The sequence below is a fragment of the Schistocerca americana genome, chromosome 3 (assembly GCF_021461395.2).
Source record: "Schistocerca americana isolate TAMUIC-IGC-003095 chromosome 3, iqSchAmer2.1, whole genome shotgun sequence".
Lineage (NCBI taxonomy): Eukaryota > Metazoa > Arthropoda > Insecta > Orthoptera > Acrididae > Schistocerca > Schistocerca americana.
Window position 1 is genome coordinate 596,301,356 of NC_060121.1, and position 16,804 is coordinate 596,318,159.

A 16,804-nucleotide genomic window follows, 5' to 3' on the forward strand; every position below is an offset into this window, starting at 1 on the left:
ACGCCGTTTCCTGGCACTGCAGTGCTTTAAACGGTACCAGTTGCATGTGTCGGGAGGGTCTTGCGCTACTGGCAGTCGTGGCCGAGTGGTTAAGGCGTCTGACTCGAAATCAGATTCCCTGTGGGAGTGTAGGTTCGAATCCTACCGGCTGCGTGCGATTTTGCGTAAAAAAACGAGCAGAAATTTTCGCACACATGTGACATGCGTGGGTGAAAGCGGATCCAAACCTGTGACACCATTCTCAACAAGACGGAAATTTATTTTTTAAGAATACTGTTTCGCGACGGCCGCTGCCTGTTGTGGCTACCGGTTCACCTCGCAAGGACGCTAGTACTGCAGAAATCAGTCGCAGGCCCACGAACGCGCCCCCGTCATTTTGTCGCGTCGTCGCCGTCTTTGTGAGTACACAGGTGTGCTTGAAAGTGTTGGACACAGCGAGCATTCATTTCTTTCTAAGAAGCGCAATTCAGTTCATTCGAGTGTGGCAAAAGCAGTGGTGCAGCGTTTCTTTTCTTAAGATCTCGCAGCTGCTTGCAAGTATGGCCATCGTTTAAGACGACACAAAACTCGGACTACAAGTCCATTTTTAAAAAAAAAAAAAAAAGCGTCAGCGGTGCGTCAGTGGGAAGTCGGTGAAGTCGCCATTGGAGCCATAAGCCAGGAATAACGACACGCGAATCACTCGCACACCATGCAGCATGCACCACAACGCTCGGCTGAGGGACCGGATAGCCCAGTCGGTAGAGCGCTGAACCTTCAACCAAAGGGTCCCGGGTTCAAGCCCCCGTCCAGGCGAAAATTAATACACTGTCGTAACGGCCAAATGTGCTGGCAACGAAAGCGCTACAGAAACGAGTGAGGCCATATCGTGTTCTGCCATCGGATTGCTTGCAAAGCAGCAGTTGCACTTGTCGAGACCACGCTTCTCCGACCGGCAGTCGTGGCCGAGTGGTTAAGGCGTCTGACTAGAAATCAGATTCCCTCTGGGAGCGTAGGTTCGAGTCCTACCGACTGCGTTTCTTTTTTGTGTCAAGAGGTGGAGAACATCTCCAACGGAACCGTGAAATGAGCGAATACGTGGGAAACACTGCATTCGAGACGCTTGTAAATTTTACAATTGTCCAGTGAGTGTCGACAAAACACGTAGCTCCTCTGCTGTAATATATGAGACGTACAAACTGCTGCAATTTGACTTTACATCGTGTGTCAGCTTCCTTCGATAGCCTGTTACGAGCCTAGCGTGATGAGTTTATAGACAGCAGTCAGACGACGTTTAAATAATAACAGCTCCACGCAACGATTACCCAACAGTAAAGGACATGAGGCAATGTGTCAGTATGCGTAGTGGGAGGGGTGACCACGTGATGTGAGCCCGGATAGCTCAGTCGGTAGAGCATTAGGCTTTTAACCTAAGGGTCCAGGGTTCAAGTCCCTGTTCGGGCGGAAATTTTAATACTTTGGTAGCCGCACGTGTAGTAGCGGTGTAAGCACTACGGAAAAGAATGCATCTACGCCGTTTCCTGGCACTGCAGTGCTTTAAACGGTACCAGTTGCATGTGTCGGGAGGGTCTTGCGCTACTGGCAGTCGTGGCCGAGTGGTTAAGGCGTCTGACTCGAAATCAGATTCCCTGTGGGAGTGTAGGTTCGAATCCTACCGGCTGCGTGCGATTTTGCGTAAAAAAACGAGCAGAAATTTTCGCACACATGTGACATGCGTGGGTGAAAGCGGATCCAAACCTGTGACACCATTCTCAACAAGACGGAAATTTATTTTTTAAGAATACTGTTTCGCGACGGCCGCTGCCTGTTGTGGCTACCGGTTCACCTCGCAAGGACGCTAGTACTGCAGAAATCAGTCGCAGGCCCACGAACGCGCCCCCGTCATTTTGTCGCGTCGTCGCCGTCTTTGTGAGTACACAGGTGTGCTTGAAAGTGTTGGACACAGCGAGCATTCATTTCTTTCTAAGAAGCGCAATTCAGTTCATTCGAGTGTGGCAAAAGCAGTGGTGCAGCGTTTCTTTTCTTAAGATCTCGCAGCTGCTTGCAAGTATGGCCATCGTTTAAGACGACACAAAACTAGCGTCAGCGGTGCGTCAGTGGGAAGTCGGTGAAGTCGCCATTGGAGCCATAAGCCAGGAATAACGACACGCGAATCACTCGCACACCATGCAGCATGCACCACAACGCTCGGCTGAGGGACCGGATAGCCCAGTCGGTAGAGCGCTGAACCTTCAACCAAAGGGTCCCGGGTTCAAGCCCCCGTCCAGGCGAAAATTAATACACTGTCGTAACGGCCAAATGTGCTGGCAACGAAAGCGCTACAGAAACGAGTGAGGCCATATCGTGTTCTGCCATCGGATTGCTTGCAAAGCAGCAGTTGCACTTGTCGAGACCACGCTTCTCCGACCGGCAGTCGTGGCCGAGTGGTTAAGGCGTCTGACTAGAAATCAGATTCCCTCTGGGAGCGTAGGTTCGAGTCCTACCGACTGCGTTTCTTTTTTGTGTCAAGAGGTGGAGAACATCTCCAACGGAACCGTGAAATGAGCGAATACGTGGGAAACACTGCATTCGAGACGCTTGTAAATTTTACAATTGTCCAGTGAGTGTCGACAAAACACGTAGCTCCTCTGCTGTAATATATGAGACGTACAAACTGCTGCAATTTGACTTTACATCGTGTGTCAGCTTCCTTCGATAGCCTGTTACGAGCCTAGCGTGATGAGTTTATAGACAGCAGTCAGACGACGTTTAAATAATAACAGCTCCACGCAACGATTACCCAACAGTAAAGGACATGAGGCAATGTGTCAGTATGCGTAGTGGGAGGGGTGACCACGTGATGTGAGCCCGGATAGCTCAGTCGGTAGAGCATTAGGCTTTTAACCTAAGGGTCCAGGGTTCAAGTCCCTGTTCGGGCGGAAATTTTAATACTTTGGTAGCCGCACGTGTAGTAGCGGTGTAAGCACTACGGAAAAGAATGCATCTACGCCGTTTCCTGGCACTGCAGTGCTTTAAACGGTACCAGTTGCATGTGTCGGGAGGGTCTTGCGCTACTGGCAGTCGTGGCCGAGTGGTTAAGGCGTCTGACTCGAAATCAGATTCCCTGTGGGAGTGTAGGTTCGAATCCTACCGGCTGCGTGCGATTTTGCGTAAAAAAACGAGCAGAAATTTTCGCACACATGTGACATGCGTGGGTGAAAGCGGATCCAAACCTGTGACACCATTCTCAACAAGACGGAAATTTATTTTTTAAGAATACTGTTTCGCGACGGCCGCTGCCTGTTGTGGCTACCGGTTCACCTCGCAAGGACGCTAGTACTGCAGAAATCAGTCGCAGGCCCACGAACGCGCCCCCGTCATTTTGTCGCGTCGTCGCCGTCTTTGTGAGTACACAGGTGTGCTTGAAAGTGTTGGACACAGCGAGCATTCATTTCTTTCTAAGAAGCGCAATTCAGTTCATTCGAGTGTGGCAAAAGCAGTGGTGCAGCGTTTCTTTTCTTAAGATCTCGCAGCTGCTTGCAAGTATGGCCATCGTTTAAGACGACACAAAACTAGCGTCAGCGGTGCGTCAGTGGGAAGTCGGTGAAGTCGCCATTGGAGCCATAAGCCAGGAATAACGACACGCGAATCACTCGCACACCATGCAGCATGCACCACAACGCTCGGCTGAGGGACCGGGTAGCCCAGTCGGTAGAGCGCTGAACCTTCAACCAAAGGGTCCCGGGTTCAAGCCCCCGTCCAGGCGAAAATTAATACACTGTCGTAACGGCCAAATGTGCTGGCAACGAAAGCGCTACAGAAACGAGTGAGGCCATATCGTGTTCTGCCATCGGATTGCTTGCAAAGCAGCAGTTGCACTTGTCGAGACCACGCTTCTCCGACCGGCAGTCGTGGCCGAGTGGTTAAGGCGTCTGACTAGAAATCAGATTCCCTCTGGGAGCGTAGGTTCGAGTCCTACCGACTGCGTTTCTTTTTTGTGTCAAGAGGTGGAGAACATCTCCAACGGAACCGTGAAATGAGCGAATACGTGGGAAACACTGCATTCGAGACGCTTGTAAATTTTACAATTGTCCAGTGAGTGTCGACAAAACACGTAGCTCCTCTGCTGTAATATATGAGACGTACAAACTGCTGCAATTTGACTTTACATCGTGTGTCAGCTTCCTTCGATAGCCTGTTACGAGCCTAGCGTGATGAGTTTATAGACAGCAGTCAGACGACGTTTAAATAATAACAGCTCCACGCAACGATTACCCAACAGTAAAGGACATGAGGCAATGTGTCAGTATGCGTAGTGGGAGGGGTGACCACGTGATGTGAGCCCGGATAGCTCAGTCGGTAGAGCATTAGGCTTTTAACCTAAGGGTCCAGGGTTCAAGTCCCTGTTCGGGCGGAAATTTTAATACTTTGGTAGCCGCACGTGTAGTAGCGGTGTAAGCACTACGGAAAAGAATGCATCTACGCCGTTTCCTGGCACTGCAGTGCTTTAAACGGTACCAGTTGCATGTGTCGGGAGGGTCTTGCGCTACTGGCAGTCGTGGCCGAGTGGTTAAGGCGTCTGACTCGAAATCAGATTCCCTGTGGGAGTGTAGGTTCGAATCCTACCGGCTGCGTGCGATTTTGCGTAAAAAAACGAGCAGAAATTTTCGCACACATGTGACATGCGTGGGTGAAAGCGGATCCAAACCTGTGACACCATTCTCAACAAGACGGAAATTTATTTTTTAAGAATACTGTTTCGCGACGGCCGCTGCCTGTTGTGGCTACCGGTTCACCTCGCAAGGACGCTAGTACTGCAGAAATCAGTCGCAGGCCCACGAACGCGCCCCCGTCATTTTGTCGCGTCGTCGCCGTCTTTGTGAGTACACAGGTGTGCTTGAAAGTGTTGGACACAGCGAGCATTCATTTCTTTCTAAGAAGCGCAATTCAGTTCATTCGAGTGTGGCAAAAGCAGTGGTGCAGCGTTTCTTTTCTTAAGATCTCGCAGCTGCTTGCAAGTATGGCCATCGTTTAAGACGACACAAAACTAGCGTCAGCGGTGCGTCAGTGGGAAGTCGGTGAAGTCGCCATTGGAGCCATAAGCCAGGAATAACGACACGCGAATCACTCGCACACCATGCAGCATGCACCACAACGCTCGGCTGAGGGACCGGGTAGCCCAGTCGGTAGAGCGCTGAACCTTCAACCAAAGGGTCCCGGGTTCAAGCCCCCGTCCAGGCGAAAATTAATACACTGTCGTAACGGCCAAATGTGCTGGCAACGAAAGCGCTACAGAAACGAGTGAGGCCATATCGTGTTCTGCCATCGGATTGCTTGCAAAGCAGCAGTTGCACTTGTCGAGACCACGCTTCTCCGACCGGCAGTCGTGGCCGAGTGGTTAAGGCGTCTGACTAGAAATCAGATTCCCTCTGGGAGCGTAGGTTCGAGTCCTACCGACTGCGTTTCTTTTTTGTGTCAAGAGGTGGAGAACATCTCCAACGGAACCGTGAAATGAGCGAATACGTGGGAAACACTGCATTCGAGACGCTTGTAAATTTTACAATTGTCCAGTGAGTGTCGACAAAACACGTAGCTCCTCTGCTGTAATATATGAGACGTACAAACTGCTGCAATTTGACTTTACATCGTGTGTCAGCTTCCTTCGATAGCCTGTTACGAGCCTAGCGTGATGAGTTTATAGACAGCAGTCAGACGACGTTTAAATAATAACAGCTCCACGCAACGATTACCCAACAGTAAAGGACATGAGGCAATGTGTCAGTATGCGTAGTGGGAGGGGTGACCACGTGATGTGAGCCCGGATAGCTCAGTCGGTAGAGCATTAGGCTTTTAACCTAAGGGTCCAGGGTTCAAGTCCCTGTTCGGGCGGAAATTTTAATACTTTGGTAGCCGCACGTGTAGTAGCGGTGTAAGCACTACGGAAAAGAATGCATCTACGCCGTTTCCTGGCACTGCAGTGCTTTAAACGGTACCAGTTGCATGTGTCGGGAGGGTCTTGCGCTACTGGCAGTCGTGGCCGAGTGGTTAAGGCGTCTGACTCGAAATCAGATTCCCTGTGGGAGTGTAGGTTCGAATCCTACCGGCTGCGTGCGATTTTGCGTAAAAAAACGAGCAGAAATTTTCGCACACATGTGACATGCGTGGGTGAAAGCGGATCCAAACCTGTGACACCATTCTCAACAAGACGGAAATTTATTTTTTAAGAATACTGTTTCGCGACGGCCGCTGCCTGTTGTGGCTACCGGTTCACCTCGCAAGGACGCTAGTACTGCAGAAATCAGTCGCAGGCCCACGAACGCGCCCCCGTCATTTTGTCGCGTCGTCGCCGTCTTTGTGAGTACACAGGTGTGCTTGAAAGTGTTGGACACAGCGAGCATTCATTTCTTTCTAAGAAGCGCAATTCAGTTCATTCGAGTGTGGCAAAAGCAGTGGTGCAGCGTTTCTTTTCTTAAGATCTCGCAGCTGCTTGCAAGTATGGCCATCGTTTAAGACGACACAAAACTAGCGTCAGCGGTGCGTCAGTGGGAAGTCGGTGAAGTCGCCATTGGAGCCATAAGCCAGGAATAACGACACGCGAATCACTCGCACACCATGCAGCATGCACCACAACGCTCGGCTGAGGGACCGGGTAGCCCAGTCGGTAGAGCGCTGAACCTTCAACCAAAGGGTCCCGGGTTCAAGCCCCCGTCCAGGCGAAAATTAATACACTGTCGTAACGGCCAAATGTGCTGGCAACGAAAGCGCTACAGAAACGAGTGAGGCCATATCGTGTTCTGCCATCGGATTGCTTGCAAAGCAGCAGTTGCACTTGTCGAGACCACGCTTCTCCGACCGGCAGTCGTGGCCGAGTGGTTAAGGCGTCTGACTAGAAATCAGATTCCCTCTGGGAGCGTAGGTTCGAGTCCTACCGACTGCGTTTCTTTTTTGTGTCAAGAGGTGGAGAACATCTCCAACGGAACCGTGAAATGAGCGAATACGTGGGAAACACTGCATTCGAGACGCTTGTAAATTTTACAATTGTCCAGTGAGTGTCGACAAAACACGTAGCTCCTCTGCTGTAATATATGAGACGTACAAACTGCTGCAATTTGACTTTACATCGTGTGTCAGCTTCCTTCGATAGCCTGTTACGAGCCTAGCGTGATGAGTTTATAGACAGCAGTCAGACGACGTTTAAATAATAACAGCTCCACGCAACGATTACCCAACAGTAAAGGACATGAGGCAATGTGTCAGTATGCGTAGTGGGAGGGGTGACCACGTGATGTGAGCCCGGATAGCTCAGTCGGTAGAGCATTAGGCTTTTAACCTAAGGGTCCAGGGTTCAAGTCCCTGTTCGGGCGGAAATTTTAATACTTTGGTAGCCGCACGTGTAGTAGCGGTGTAAGCACTACGGAAAAGAATGCATCTACGCCGTTTCCTGGCACTGCAGTGCTTTAAACGGTACCAGTTGCATGTGTCGGGAGGGTCTTGCGCTACTGGCAGTCGTGGCCGAGTGGTTAAGGCGTCTGACTCGAAATCAGATTCCCTGTGGGAGTGTAGGTTCGAATCCTACCGGCTGCGTGCGATTTTGCGTAAAAAAACGAGCAGAAATTTTCGCACACATGTGACATGCGTGGGTGAAAGCGGATCCAAACCTGTGACACCATTCTCAACAAGACGGAAATTTATTTTTTAAGAATACTGTTTCGCGACGGCCGCTGCCTGTTGTGGCTACCGGTTCACCTCGCAAGGACGCTAGTACTGCAGAAATCAGTCGCAGGCCCACGAACGCGCCCCCGTCATTTTGTCGCGTCGTCGCCGTCTTTGTGAGTACACAGGTGTGCTTGAAAGTGTTGGACACAGCGAGCATTCATTTCTTTCTAAGAAGCGCAATTCAGTTCATTCGAGTGTGGCAAAAGCAGTGGTGCAGCGTTTCTTTTCTTAAGATCTCGCAGCTGCTTGCAAGTATGGCCATCGTTTAAGACGACACAAAACTAGCGTCAGCGGTGCGTCAGTGGGAAGTCGGTGAAGTCGCCATTGGAGCCATAAGCCAGGAATAACGACACGCGAATCACTCGCACACCATGCAGCATGCACCACAACGCTCGGCTGAGGGACCGGGTAGCCCAGTCGGTAGAGCGCTGAACCTTCAACCAAAGGGTCCCGGGTTCAAGCCCCCGTCCAGGCGAAAATTAATACACTGTCGTAACGGCCAAATGTGCTGGCAACGAAAGCGCTACAGAAACGAGTGAGGCCATATCGTGTTCTGCCATCGGATTGCTTGCAAAGCAGCAGTTGCACTTGTCGAGACCACGCTTCTCCGACCGGCAGTCGTGGCCGAGTGGTTAAGGCGTCTGACTAGAAATCAGATTCCCTCTGGGAGCGTAGGTTCGAGTCCTACCGACTGCGTTTCTTTTTTGTGTCAAGAGGTGGAGAACATCTCCAACGGAACCGTGAAATGAGCGAATACGTGGGAAACACTGCATTCGAGACGCTTGTAAATTTTACAATTGTCCAGTGAGTGTCGACAAAACACGTAGCTCCTCTGCTGTAATATATGAGACGTACAAACTGCTGCAATTTGACTTTACATCATGTGTCAGCTTCCTTCGATAGCCTGTTACGAGCCTAGCGTGATGAGTTTATAGACAGCAGTCAGACGACGTTTAAATAATAACAGCTCCACGCAACGATTACCCAACAGTAAAGGACATGAGGCAATGTGTCAGTATGCGTAGTGGGAGGGGTGACCACGTGATGTGAGCCCGGATAGCTCAGTCGGTAGAGCATTAGGCTTTTAACCTAAGGGTCCAGGGTTCAAGTCCCTGTTCGGGCGGAAATTTTAATACTTTGGTAGCCGCACGTGTAGTAGCGGTGTAAGCACTACGGAAAAGAATGCATCTACGCCGTTTCCTGGCACTGCAGTGCTTTAAACGGTACCAGTTGCATGTGTCGGGAGGGTCTTGCGCTACTGGCAGTCGTGGCCGAGTGGTTAAGGCGTCTGACTCGAAATCAGATTCCCTGTGGGAGTGTAGGTTCGAATCCTACCGGCTGCGTGCGATTTTGCGTAAAAAAACGAGCAGAAATTTTCGCACACATGTGACATGCGTGGGTGAAAGCGGATCCAAACCTGTGACACCATTCTCAACAAGACGGAAATTTATTTTTTAAGAATACTGTTTCGCGACGGCCGCTGCCTGTTGTGGCTACCGGTTCACCTCGCAAGGACGCTAGTACTGCAGAAATCAGTCGCAGGCCCACGAACGCGCCCCCGTCATTTTGTCGCGTCGTCGCCGTCTTTGTGAGTACACAGGTGTGCTTGAAAGTGTTGGACACAGCGAGCATTCATTTCTTTCTAAGAAGCGCAATTCAGTTCATTCGAGTGTGGCAAAAGCAGTGGTGCAGCGTTTCTTTTCTTAAGATCTCGCAGCTGCTTGCAAGTATGGCCATCGTTTAAGACGACACAAAACTAGCGTCAGCGGTGCGTCAGTGGGAAGTCGGTGAAGTCGCCATTGGAGCCATAAGCCAGGAATAACGACACGCGAATCACTCGCACACCATGCAGCATGCACCACAACGCTCGGCTGAGGGACCGGGTAGCCCAGTCGGTAGAGCGCTGAACCTTCAACCAAAGGGTCCCGGGTTCAAGCCCCCGTCCAGGCGAAAATTAATACACTGTCGTAACGGCCAAATGTGCTGGCAACGAAAGCGCTACAGAAACGAGTGAGGCCATATCGTGTTCTGCCATCGGATTGCTTGCAAAGCAGCAGTTGCACTTGTCGAGACCACGCTTCTCCGACCGGCAGTCGTGGCCGAGTGGTTAAGGCGTCTGACTAGAAATCAGATTCCCTCTGGGAGCGTAGGTTCGAGTCCTACCGACTGCGTTTCTTTTTTGTGTCAAGAGGTGGAGAACATCTCCAACGGAACCGTGAAATGAGCGAATACGTGGGAAACACTGCATTCGAGACGCTTGTAAATTTTACAATTGTCCAGTGAGTGTCGACAAAACACGTAGCTCCTCTGCTGTAATATATGAGACGTACAAACTGCTGCAATTTGACTTTACATCGTGTGTCAGCTTCCTTCGATAGCCTGTTACGAGCCTAGCGTGATGAGTTTATAGACAGCAGTCAGACGACGTTTAAATAATAACAGCTCCACGCAACGATTACCCAACAGTAAAGGACATGAGGCAATGTGTCAGTATGCGTAGTGGGAGGGGTGACCACGTGATGTGAGCCCGGATAGCTCAGTCGGTAGAGCATTAGGCTTTTAACCTAAGGGTCCAGGGTTCAAGTCCCTGTTCGGGCGGAAATTTTAATACTTTGGTAGCCGCACGTGTAGTAGCGGTGTAAGCACTACGGAAAAGAATGCATCTACGCCGTTTCCTGGCACTGCAGTGCTTTAAACGGTACCAGTTGCATGTGTCGGGAGGGTCTTGCGCTACTGGCAGTCGTGGCCGAGTGGTTAAGGCGTCTGACTCGAAATCAGATTCCCTGTGGGAGTGTAGGTTCGAATCCTACCGGCTGCGTGCGATTTTGCGTAAAAAAACGAGCAGAAATTTTCGCACACATGTGACATGCGTGGGTGAAAGCGGATCCAAACCTGTGACACCATTCTCAACAAGACGGAAATTTATTTTTTAAGAATACTGTTTCGCGACGGCCGCTGCCTGTTGTGGCTACCGGTTCACCTCGCAAGGACGCTAGTACTGCAGAAATCAGTCGCAGGCCCACGAACGCGCCCCCGTCATTTTGTCGCGTCGTCGCCGTCTTTGTGAGTACACAGGTGTGCTTGAAAGTGTTGGACACAGCGAGCATTCATTTCTTTCTAAGAAGCGCAATTCAGTTCATTCGAGTGTGGCAAAAGCAGTGGTGCAGCGTTTCTTTTCTTAAGATCTCGCAGCTGCTTGCAAGTATGGCCATCGTTTAAGACGACACAAAACTAGCGTCAGCGGGAAGTCGGTGAAGTCGCCATTGGAGCCATAAGCCAGGAATAACGACACGCGAATCACTCGCACACCATGCAGCATGCACCACAACGCTCGGCTGAGGGACCGGATAGCCCAGTCGGTAGAGCGCTGAACCTTCAACCAAAGGGTCCCGGGTTCAAGCCCCCGTCCAGGCGAAAATTAATACACTGTCGTAACGGCCAAATGTGCTGGCAACGAAAGCGCTACAGAAACGAGTGAGGCCATATCGTGTTCTGCCATCGGATTGCTTGCAAAGCAGCAGTTGCACTTGTCGAGACCACGCCTCTGCGACCGGCAGTCGTGGCCGAGTGGTTAAGGCGTCTGACTAGAAATCAGATTCCCTCTGGGAGCGTAGGTTCGAGTCCTACCGACTGCGTTTCTTTTTTGTGTCAAGAGGTGGAGAACATCTCCAACGGAACCGTGAAATGAGCGAATACGTGGGAAACACTGCATTCGAGACGCTTGTAAATTTTACAATTGTCCAGTGAGTGTCGACAAAACACGTAGCTCCTCTGCTGTAATATATGAGACGTACAAACTGCTGCAATTTGACTTTACATCGTGTGTCAGCTTCCTTCGATAGCCTGTTACGAGCCTAGCGTGATGAGTTTATAGACAGCAGTCAGACGACGTTTAAATAATAACAGCTCCACGCAACGATTACCCAACAGTAAAGGACATGAGGCAATGTGTCAGTATGCGTAGTGGGAGGGGTGACCACGTGATGTGAGCCCGGATAGCTCAGTCGGTAGAGCATTAGGCTTTTAACCTAAGGGTCCAGGGTTCAAGTCCCTGTTCGGGCGGAAATTTTAATACTTTGGTAGCCGCACGTGTAGTAGCGGTGTAAGCACTACGGAAAAGAATGCATCTACGCCGTTTCCTGGCACTGCAGTGCTTTAAACGGTACCAGTTGCATGTGTCGGGAGGGTCTTGCGCTACTGGCAGTCGTGGCCGAGTGGTTAAGGCGTCTGACTCGAAATCAGATTCCCTGTGGGAGTGTAGGTTCGAATCCTACCGGCTGCGTGCGATTTTGCGTAAAAAAACGAGCAGAAATTTTCGCACACATGTGACATGCGTGGGTGAAAGCGGATCCAAACCTGTGACACCATTCTCAACAAGACGGAAATTTATTTTTTAAGAATACTGTTTCGCGACGGCCGCTGCCTGTTGTGGCTACCGGTTCACCTCGCAAGGACGCTAGTACTGCAGAAATCAGTCGCAGGCCCACGAACGCGCCCCCGTCATTTTGTCGCGTCGTCGCCGTCTTTGTGAGTACACAGGTGTGCTTGAAAGTGTTGGACACAGCGAGCATTCATTTCTTTCTAAGAAGCGCAATTCAGTTCATTCGAGTGTGGCAAAAGCAGTGGTGCAGCGTTTCTTTTCTTAAGATCTCGCAGCTGCTTGCAAGTATGGCCATCGTTTAAGACGACACAAAACTAGCGTCAGCGGTGCGTCAGTGGGAAGTCGGTGAAGTCGCCATTGGAGCCATAAGCCAGGAATAACGACACGCGAATCACTCGCACACCATGCAGCATGCACCACAACGCTCGGCTGAGGGACCGGGTAGCCCAGTCGGTAGAGCGCTGAACCTTCAACCAAAGGGTCCCGGGTTCAAGCCCCCGTCCAGGCGAAAATTAATACACTGTCGTAACGGCCAAATGTGCTGGCAACGAAAGCGCTACAGAAACGAGTGAGGCCATATCGTGTTCTGCCATCGGATTGCTTGCAAAGCAGCAGTTGCACTTGTCGAGACCACGCTTCTCCGACCGGCAGTCGTGGCCGAGTGGTTAAGGCGTCTGACTAGAAATCAGATTCCCTCTGGGAGCGTAGGTTCGAGTCCTACCGACTGCGTTTCTTTTTTGTGTCAAGAGGTGGAGAACATCTCCAACGGAACCGTGAAATGAGCGAATACGTGGGAAACACTGCATTCGAGACGCTTGTAAATTTTACAATTGTCCAGTGAGTGTCGACAAAACACGTAGCTCCTCTGCTGTAATATATGAGACGTACAAACTGCTGCAATTTGACTTTACATCGTGTGTCAGCTTCCTTCGATAGCCTGTTACGAGCCTAGCGTGATGAGTTTATAGACAGCAGTCAGACGACGTTTAAATAATAACAGCTCCACGCAACGATTACCCAACAGTAAAGGACATGAGGCAATGTGTCAGTATGCGTAGTGGGAGGGGTGACCACGTGATGTGAGCCCGGATAGCTCAGTCGGTAGAGCATTAGGCTTTTAACCTAAGGGTCCAGGGTTCAAGTCCCTGTTCGGGCGGAAATTTTAATACTTTGGTAGCCGCACGTGTAGTAGCGGTGTAAGCACTACGGAAAAGAATGCATCTACGCCGTTTCCTGGCACTGCAGTGCTTTAAACGGTACCAGTTGCATGTGTCGGGAGGGTCTTGCGCTACTGGCAGTCGTGGCCGAGTGGTTAAGGCGTCTGACTCGAAATCAGATTCCCTGTGGGAGTGTAGGTTCGAATCCTACCGGCTGCGTGCGATTTTGCGTAAAAAAACGAGCAGAAATTTTCGCACACATGTGACATGCGTGGGTGAAAGCGGATCCAAACCTGTGACACCATTCTCAACAAGACGGAAATTTATTTTTTAAGAATACTGTTTCGCGACGGCCGCTGCCTGTTGTGGCTACCGGTTCACCTCGCAAGGACGCTAGTACTGCAGAAATCAGTCGCAGGCCCACGAACGCGCCCCCGTCATTTTGTCGCGTCGTCGCCGTCTTTGTGAGTACACAGGTGTGCTTGAAAGTGTTGGACACAGCGAGCATTCATTTCTTTCTAAGAAGCGCAATTCAGTTCATTCGAGTGTGGCAAAAGCAGTGGTGCAGCGTTTCTTTTCTTAAGATCTCGCAGCTGCTTGCAAGTATGGCCATCGTTTAAGACGACACAAAACTAGCGTCAGCGGTGCGTCAGTGGGAAGTCGGTGAAGTCGCCATTGGAGCCATAAGCCAGGAATAACGACACGCGAATCACTCGCACACCATGCAGCATGCACCACAACGCTCGGCTGAGGGACCGGGTAGCCCAGTCGGTAGAGCGCTGAACCTTCAACCAAAGGGTCCCGGGTTCAAGCCCCCGTCCAGGCGAAAATTAATACACTGTCGTAACGGCCAAATGTGCTGGCAACGAAAGCGCTACAGAAACGAGTGAGGCCATATCGTGTTCTGCCATCGGATTGCTTGCAAAGCAGCAGTTGCACTTGTCGAGACCACGCTTCTCCGACCGGCAGTCGTGGCCGAGTGGTTAAGGCGTCTGACTAGAAATCAGATTCCCTCTGGGAGCGTAGGTTCGAGTCCTACCGACTGCGTTTCTTTTTTGTGTCAAGAGGTGGAGAACATCTCCAACGGAACCGTGAAATGAGCGAATACGTGGGAAACACTGCATTCGAGACGCTTGTAAATTTTACAATTGTCCAGTGAGTGTCGACAAAACACGTAGCTCCTCTGCTGTAATATATGAGACGTACAAACTGCTGCAATTTGACTTTACATCGTGTGTCAGCTTCCTTCGATAGCCTGTTACGAGCCTAGCGTGATGAGTTTATAGACAGCAGTCAGACGACGTTTAAATAATAACAGCTCCACGCAACGATTACCCAACAGTAAAGGACATGAGGCAATGTGTCAGTATGCGTAGTGGGAGGGGTGACCACGTGATGTGAGCCCGGATAGCTCAGTCGGTAGAGCATTAGGCTTTTAACCTAAGGGTCCAGGGTTCAAGTCCCTGTTCGGGCGGAAATTTTAATACTTTGGTAGCCGCACGTGTAGTAGCGGTGTAAGCACTACGGAAAAGAATGCATCTACGCCGTTTCCTGGCACTGCAGTGCTTTAAACGGTACCAGTTGCATGTGTCGGGAGGGTCTTGCGCTACTGGCAGTCGTGGCCGAGTGGTTAAGGCGTCTGACTCGAAATCGGATTCCCTGTGGGAGTGTAGGTTCGAATCCTACCGGCTGCGTGCGATTTTGCGTAAAAAAACGAGCAGAAATTTTCGCACACATGTGACATGCGTGGGTGAAAGCGGATCCAAACCTGTGACACCATTCTCAACAAGACGGAAATTTATTTTTTAAGAATACTGTTTCGCGACGGCCGCTGCCTGTTGTGGCTACCGGTTCACCTCGCAAGGACGCTAGTACTGCAGAAATCAGTCGCAGGCCCACGAACGCGCCCCCGTCATTTTGTCGCGTCGTCGCCGTCTTTGTGAGTACACAGGTGTGCTTGAAAGTGTTGGACACAGCGAGCATTCATTTCTTTCTAAGAAGCGCAATTCAGTTCATTCGAGTGTGGCAAAAGCAGTGGTGCAGCGTTTCTTTTCTTAAGATCTCGCAGCTGCTTGCAAGTATGGCCATCGTTTAAGACGACACAAAACTAGCGTCAGCGGTGCGTCAGTGGGAAGTCGGTGAAGTCGCCATTGGAGCCATAAGCCAGGAATAACGACACGCGAATCACTCGCACACCATGCAGCATGCACCACAACGCTCGGCTGAGGGACCGGGTAGCCCAGTCGGTAGAGCGCTGAACCTTCAACCAAAGGGTCCCGGGTTCAAGCCCCCGTCCAGGCGAAAATTAATACACTGTCGTAACGGCCAAATGTGCTGGCAACGAAAGCGCTACAGAAACGAGTGAGGCCATATCGTGTTCTGCCATCGGATTGCTTGCAAAGCAGCAGTTGCACTTGTCGAGACCACGCTTCTCCGACCGGCAGTCGTGGCCGAGTGGTTAAGGCGTCTGACTAGAAATCAGATTCCCTCTGGGAGCGTAGGTTCGAGTCCTACCGACTGCGTTTCTTTTTTGTGTCAAGAGGTGGAGAACATCTCCAACGGAACCGTGAAATGAGCGAATACGTGGGAAACACTGCATTCGAGACGCTTGTAAATTTTACAATTGTCCAGTGAGTGTCGACAAAACACGTAGCTCCTCTGCTGTAATATATGAGACGTACAAACTGCTGCAATTTGACTTTACATCGTGTGTCAGCTTCCTTCGATAGCCTGTTACGAGCCTAGCGTGATGAGTTTATAGACAGCAGTCAGACGACGTTTAAATAATAACAGCTCCACGCAACGATTACCCAACAGTAAAGGACATGAGGCAATGTGTCAGTATGCGTAGTGGGAGGGGTGACCACGTGATGTGAGCCCGGATAGCTCAGTCGGTAGAGCATTAGGCTTTTAACCTAAGGGTCCAGGGTTCAAGTCCCTGTTCGGGCGGAAATTTTAATACTTTGGTAGCCGCACGTGTAGTAGCGGTGTAAGCACTACGGAAAAGAATGCATCTACGCCGTTTCCTGGCACTGCAGTGCTTTAAACGGTACCAGTTGCATGTGTCGGGAGGGTCTTGCGCTACTGGCAGTCGTGGCCGAGTGGTTAAGGCGTCTGACTCGAAATCAGATTCCCTGTGGGAGTGTAGGTTCGAATCCTACCGGCTGCGTGCGATTTTGCGTAAAAAAACGAGCAGAAATTTTCGCACACATGTGACATGCGTGGGTGAAAGCGGATCCAAACCTGTGACACCATTCTCAACAAGACGATAATTTATTTTTTAAGAATACTGTTTCGCGACGGCCGCTGCCTGTTGTGGCTACCGGTTCACCTCGCAAGGACGCTAGTACTGCAGAAATCAGTCGCAGGCCCACGAACGCGCCCCCGTCATTTTGTCGCGTCGTCGCCGTCTTTGTGAGTACACAGGTGTGCTTGAAAGTGTTGGACACAGCGAGCATTCATTTCTTTCTAAGAAGCGCAATTCAGTTCATTCGAGTGTGGCAAAAGCAGTGGTGCAGCGTTTCTTTTCTTAAGATCTCGCAGCTGCTTGCAAGTATGGCCATCGTTTAAG

General features: G+C 50.7%; 34 non-coding genes across 34 annotated transcripts; all 34 read left to right on the forward strand.

The window, feature by feature from the left end:
* The first annotated feature begins 71 nt into the window (after nt 1-71).
* Trnas-cga lies at nt 72-153 on the forward strand. The gene has a single exon. It is a non-coding gene; the product is annotated as a tRNA-Ser (tRNA).
* A 781-nt stretch (nt 154-934) lies between these two features.
* On the forward strand, nt 935-1,016 carry Trnas-aga. Its single transcript has one exon. It is a non-coding gene; the product is annotated as a tRNA-Ser (tRNA).
* Nucleotides 1,017-1,370: 354 nt separating this feature from the next.
* Nucleotides 1,371-1,443, forward strand: Trnak-uuu. The gene has a single exon. It is a non-coding gene; the product is annotated as a tRNA-Lys (tRNA).
* A 138-nt stretch (nt 1,444-1,581) lies between these two features.
* Nucleotides 1,582-1,663, forward strand: Trnas-cga. Its single transcript has one exon. It is a non-coding gene; the product is annotated as a tRNA-Ser (tRNA).
* Nucleotides 1,664-2,409: 746 nt separating this feature from the next.
* On the forward strand, nt 2,410-2,491 carry Trnas-aga. The gene has a single exon. It is a non-coding gene; the product is annotated as a tRNA-Ser (tRNA).
* A 354-nt stretch (nt 2,492-2,845) lies between these two features.
* Trnak-uuu lies at nt 2,846-2,918 on the forward strand. The gene has a single exon. It is a non-coding gene; the product is annotated as a tRNA-Lys (tRNA).
* A 138-nt stretch (nt 2,919-3,056) lies between these two features.
* Nucleotides 3,057-3,138, forward strand: Trnas-cga. Its single transcript has one exon. It is a non-coding gene; the product is annotated as a tRNA-Ser (tRNA).
* Nucleotides 3,139-3,884: 746 nt separating this feature from the next.
* On the forward strand, nt 3,885-3,966 carry Trnas-aga. Its single transcript has one exon. It is a non-coding gene; the product is annotated as a tRNA-Ser (tRNA).
* Nucleotides 3,967-4,320: 354 nt separating this feature from the next.
* Nucleotides 4,321-4,393, forward strand: Trnak-uuu. The gene has a single exon. It is a non-coding gene; the product is annotated as a tRNA-Lys (tRNA).
* A 138-nt stretch (nt 4,394-4,531) lies between these two features.
* Trnas-cga lies at nt 4,532-4,613 on the forward strand. Its single transcript has one exon. It is a non-coding gene; the product is annotated as a tRNA-Ser (tRNA).
* Nucleotides 4,614-5,359: 746 nt separating this feature from the next.
* Trnas-aga lies at nt 5,360-5,441 on the forward strand. Its single transcript has one exon. It is a non-coding gene; the product is annotated as a tRNA-Ser (tRNA).
* Nucleotides 5,442-5,795: 354 nt separating this feature from the next.
* On the forward strand, nt 5,796-5,868 carry Trnak-uuu. The gene has a single exon. It is a non-coding gene; the product is annotated as a tRNA-Lys (tRNA).
* Nucleotides 5,869-6,006: 138 nt separating this feature from the next.
* Trnas-cga lies at nt 6,007-6,088 on the forward strand. The gene has a single exon. It is a non-coding gene; the product is annotated as a tRNA-Ser (tRNA).
* A 746-nt stretch (nt 6,089-6,834) lies between these two features.
* On the forward strand, nt 6,835-6,916 carry Trnas-aga. Its single transcript has one exon. It is a non-coding gene; the product is annotated as a tRNA-Ser (tRNA).
* Nucleotides 6,917-7,270: 354 nt separating this feature from the next.
* On the forward strand, nt 7,271-7,343 carry Trnak-uuu. Its single transcript has one exon. It is a non-coding gene; the product is annotated as a tRNA-Lys (tRNA).
* Nucleotides 7,344-7,481: 138 nt separating this feature from the next.
* Nucleotides 7,482-7,563, forward strand: Trnas-cga. Its single transcript has one exon. It is a non-coding gene; the product is annotated as a tRNA-Ser (tRNA).
* Nucleotides 7,564-8,309: 746 nt separating this feature from the next.
* Nucleotides 8,310-8,391, forward strand: Trnas-aga. Its single transcript has one exon. It is a non-coding gene; the product is annotated as a tRNA-Ser (tRNA).
* A 354-nt stretch (nt 8,392-8,745) lies between these two features.
* Nucleotides 8,746-8,818, forward strand: Trnak-uuu. The gene has a single exon. It is a non-coding gene; the product is annotated as a tRNA-Lys (tRNA).
* A 138-nt stretch (nt 8,819-8,956) lies between these two features.
* Nucleotides 8,957-9,038, forward strand: Trnas-cga. Its single transcript has one exon. It is a non-coding gene; the product is annotated as a tRNA-Ser (tRNA).
* Nucleotides 9,039-9,784: 746 nt separating this feature from the next.
* Trnas-aga lies at nt 9,785-9,866 on the forward strand. Its single transcript has one exon. It is a non-coding gene; the product is annotated as a tRNA-Ser (tRNA).
* A 354-nt stretch (nt 9,867-10,220) lies between these two features.
* On the forward strand, nt 10,221-10,293 carry Trnak-uuu. Its single transcript has one exon. It is a non-coding gene; the product is annotated as a tRNA-Lys (tRNA).
* A 138-nt stretch (nt 10,294-10,431) lies between these two features.
* Nucleotides 10,432-10,513, forward strand: Trnas-cga. Its single transcript has one exon. It is a non-coding gene; the product is annotated as a tRNA-Ser (tRNA).
* Nucleotides 10,514-11,248: 735 nt separating this feature from the next.
* Trnas-aga lies at nt 11,249-11,330 on the forward strand. Its single transcript has one exon. It is a non-coding gene; the product is annotated as a tRNA-Ser (tRNA).
* A 354-nt stretch (nt 11,331-11,684) lies between these two features.
* Trnak-uuu lies at nt 11,685-11,757 on the forward strand. The gene has a single exon. It is a non-coding gene; the product is annotated as a tRNA-Lys (tRNA).
* Nucleotides 11,758-11,895: 138 nt separating this feature from the next.
* On the forward strand, nt 11,896-11,977 carry Trnas-cga. The gene has a single exon. It is a non-coding gene; the product is annotated as a tRNA-Ser (tRNA).
* A 746-nt stretch (nt 11,978-12,723) lies between these two features.
* Trnas-aga lies at nt 12,724-12,805 on the forward strand. Its single transcript has one exon. It is a non-coding gene; the product is annotated as a tRNA-Ser (tRNA).
* A 354-nt stretch (nt 12,806-13,159) lies between these two features.
* On the forward strand, nt 13,160-13,232 carry Trnak-uuu. The gene has a single exon. It is a non-coding gene; the product is annotated as a tRNA-Lys (tRNA).
* Nucleotides 13,233-13,370: 138 nt separating this feature from the next.
* Nucleotides 13,371-13,452, forward strand: Trnas-cga. The gene has a single exon. It is a non-coding gene; the product is annotated as a tRNA-Ser (tRNA).
* Nucleotides 13,453-14,198: 746 nt separating this feature from the next.
* Trnas-aga lies at nt 14,199-14,280 on the forward strand. The gene has a single exon. It is a non-coding gene; the product is annotated as a tRNA-Ser (tRNA).
* Nucleotides 14,281-14,634: 354 nt separating this feature from the next.
* Nucleotides 14,635-14,707, forward strand: Trnak-uuu. The gene has a single exon. It is a non-coding gene; the product is annotated as a tRNA-Lys (tRNA).
* A 138-nt stretch (nt 14,708-14,845) lies between these two features.
* Trnas-cga lies at nt 14,846-14,927 on the forward strand. Its single transcript has one exon. It is a non-coding gene; the product is annotated as a tRNA-Ser (tRNA).
* Nucleotides 14,928-15,673: 746 nt separating this feature from the next.
* Trnas-aga lies at nt 15,674-15,755 on the forward strand. The gene has a single exon. It is a non-coding gene; the product is annotated as a tRNA-Ser (tRNA).
* Nucleotides 15,756-16,109: 354 nt separating this feature from the next.
* Nucleotides 16,110-16,182, forward strand: Trnak-uuu. Its single transcript has one exon. It is a non-coding gene; the product is annotated as a tRNA-Lys (tRNA).
* A 138-nt stretch (nt 16,183-16,320) lies between these two features.
* Trnas-cga lies at nt 16,321-16,402 on the forward strand. The gene has a single exon. It is a non-coding gene; the product is annotated as a tRNA-Ser (tRNA).
* Nucleotides 16,403-16,804: the final 402 nt, after the last annotated feature.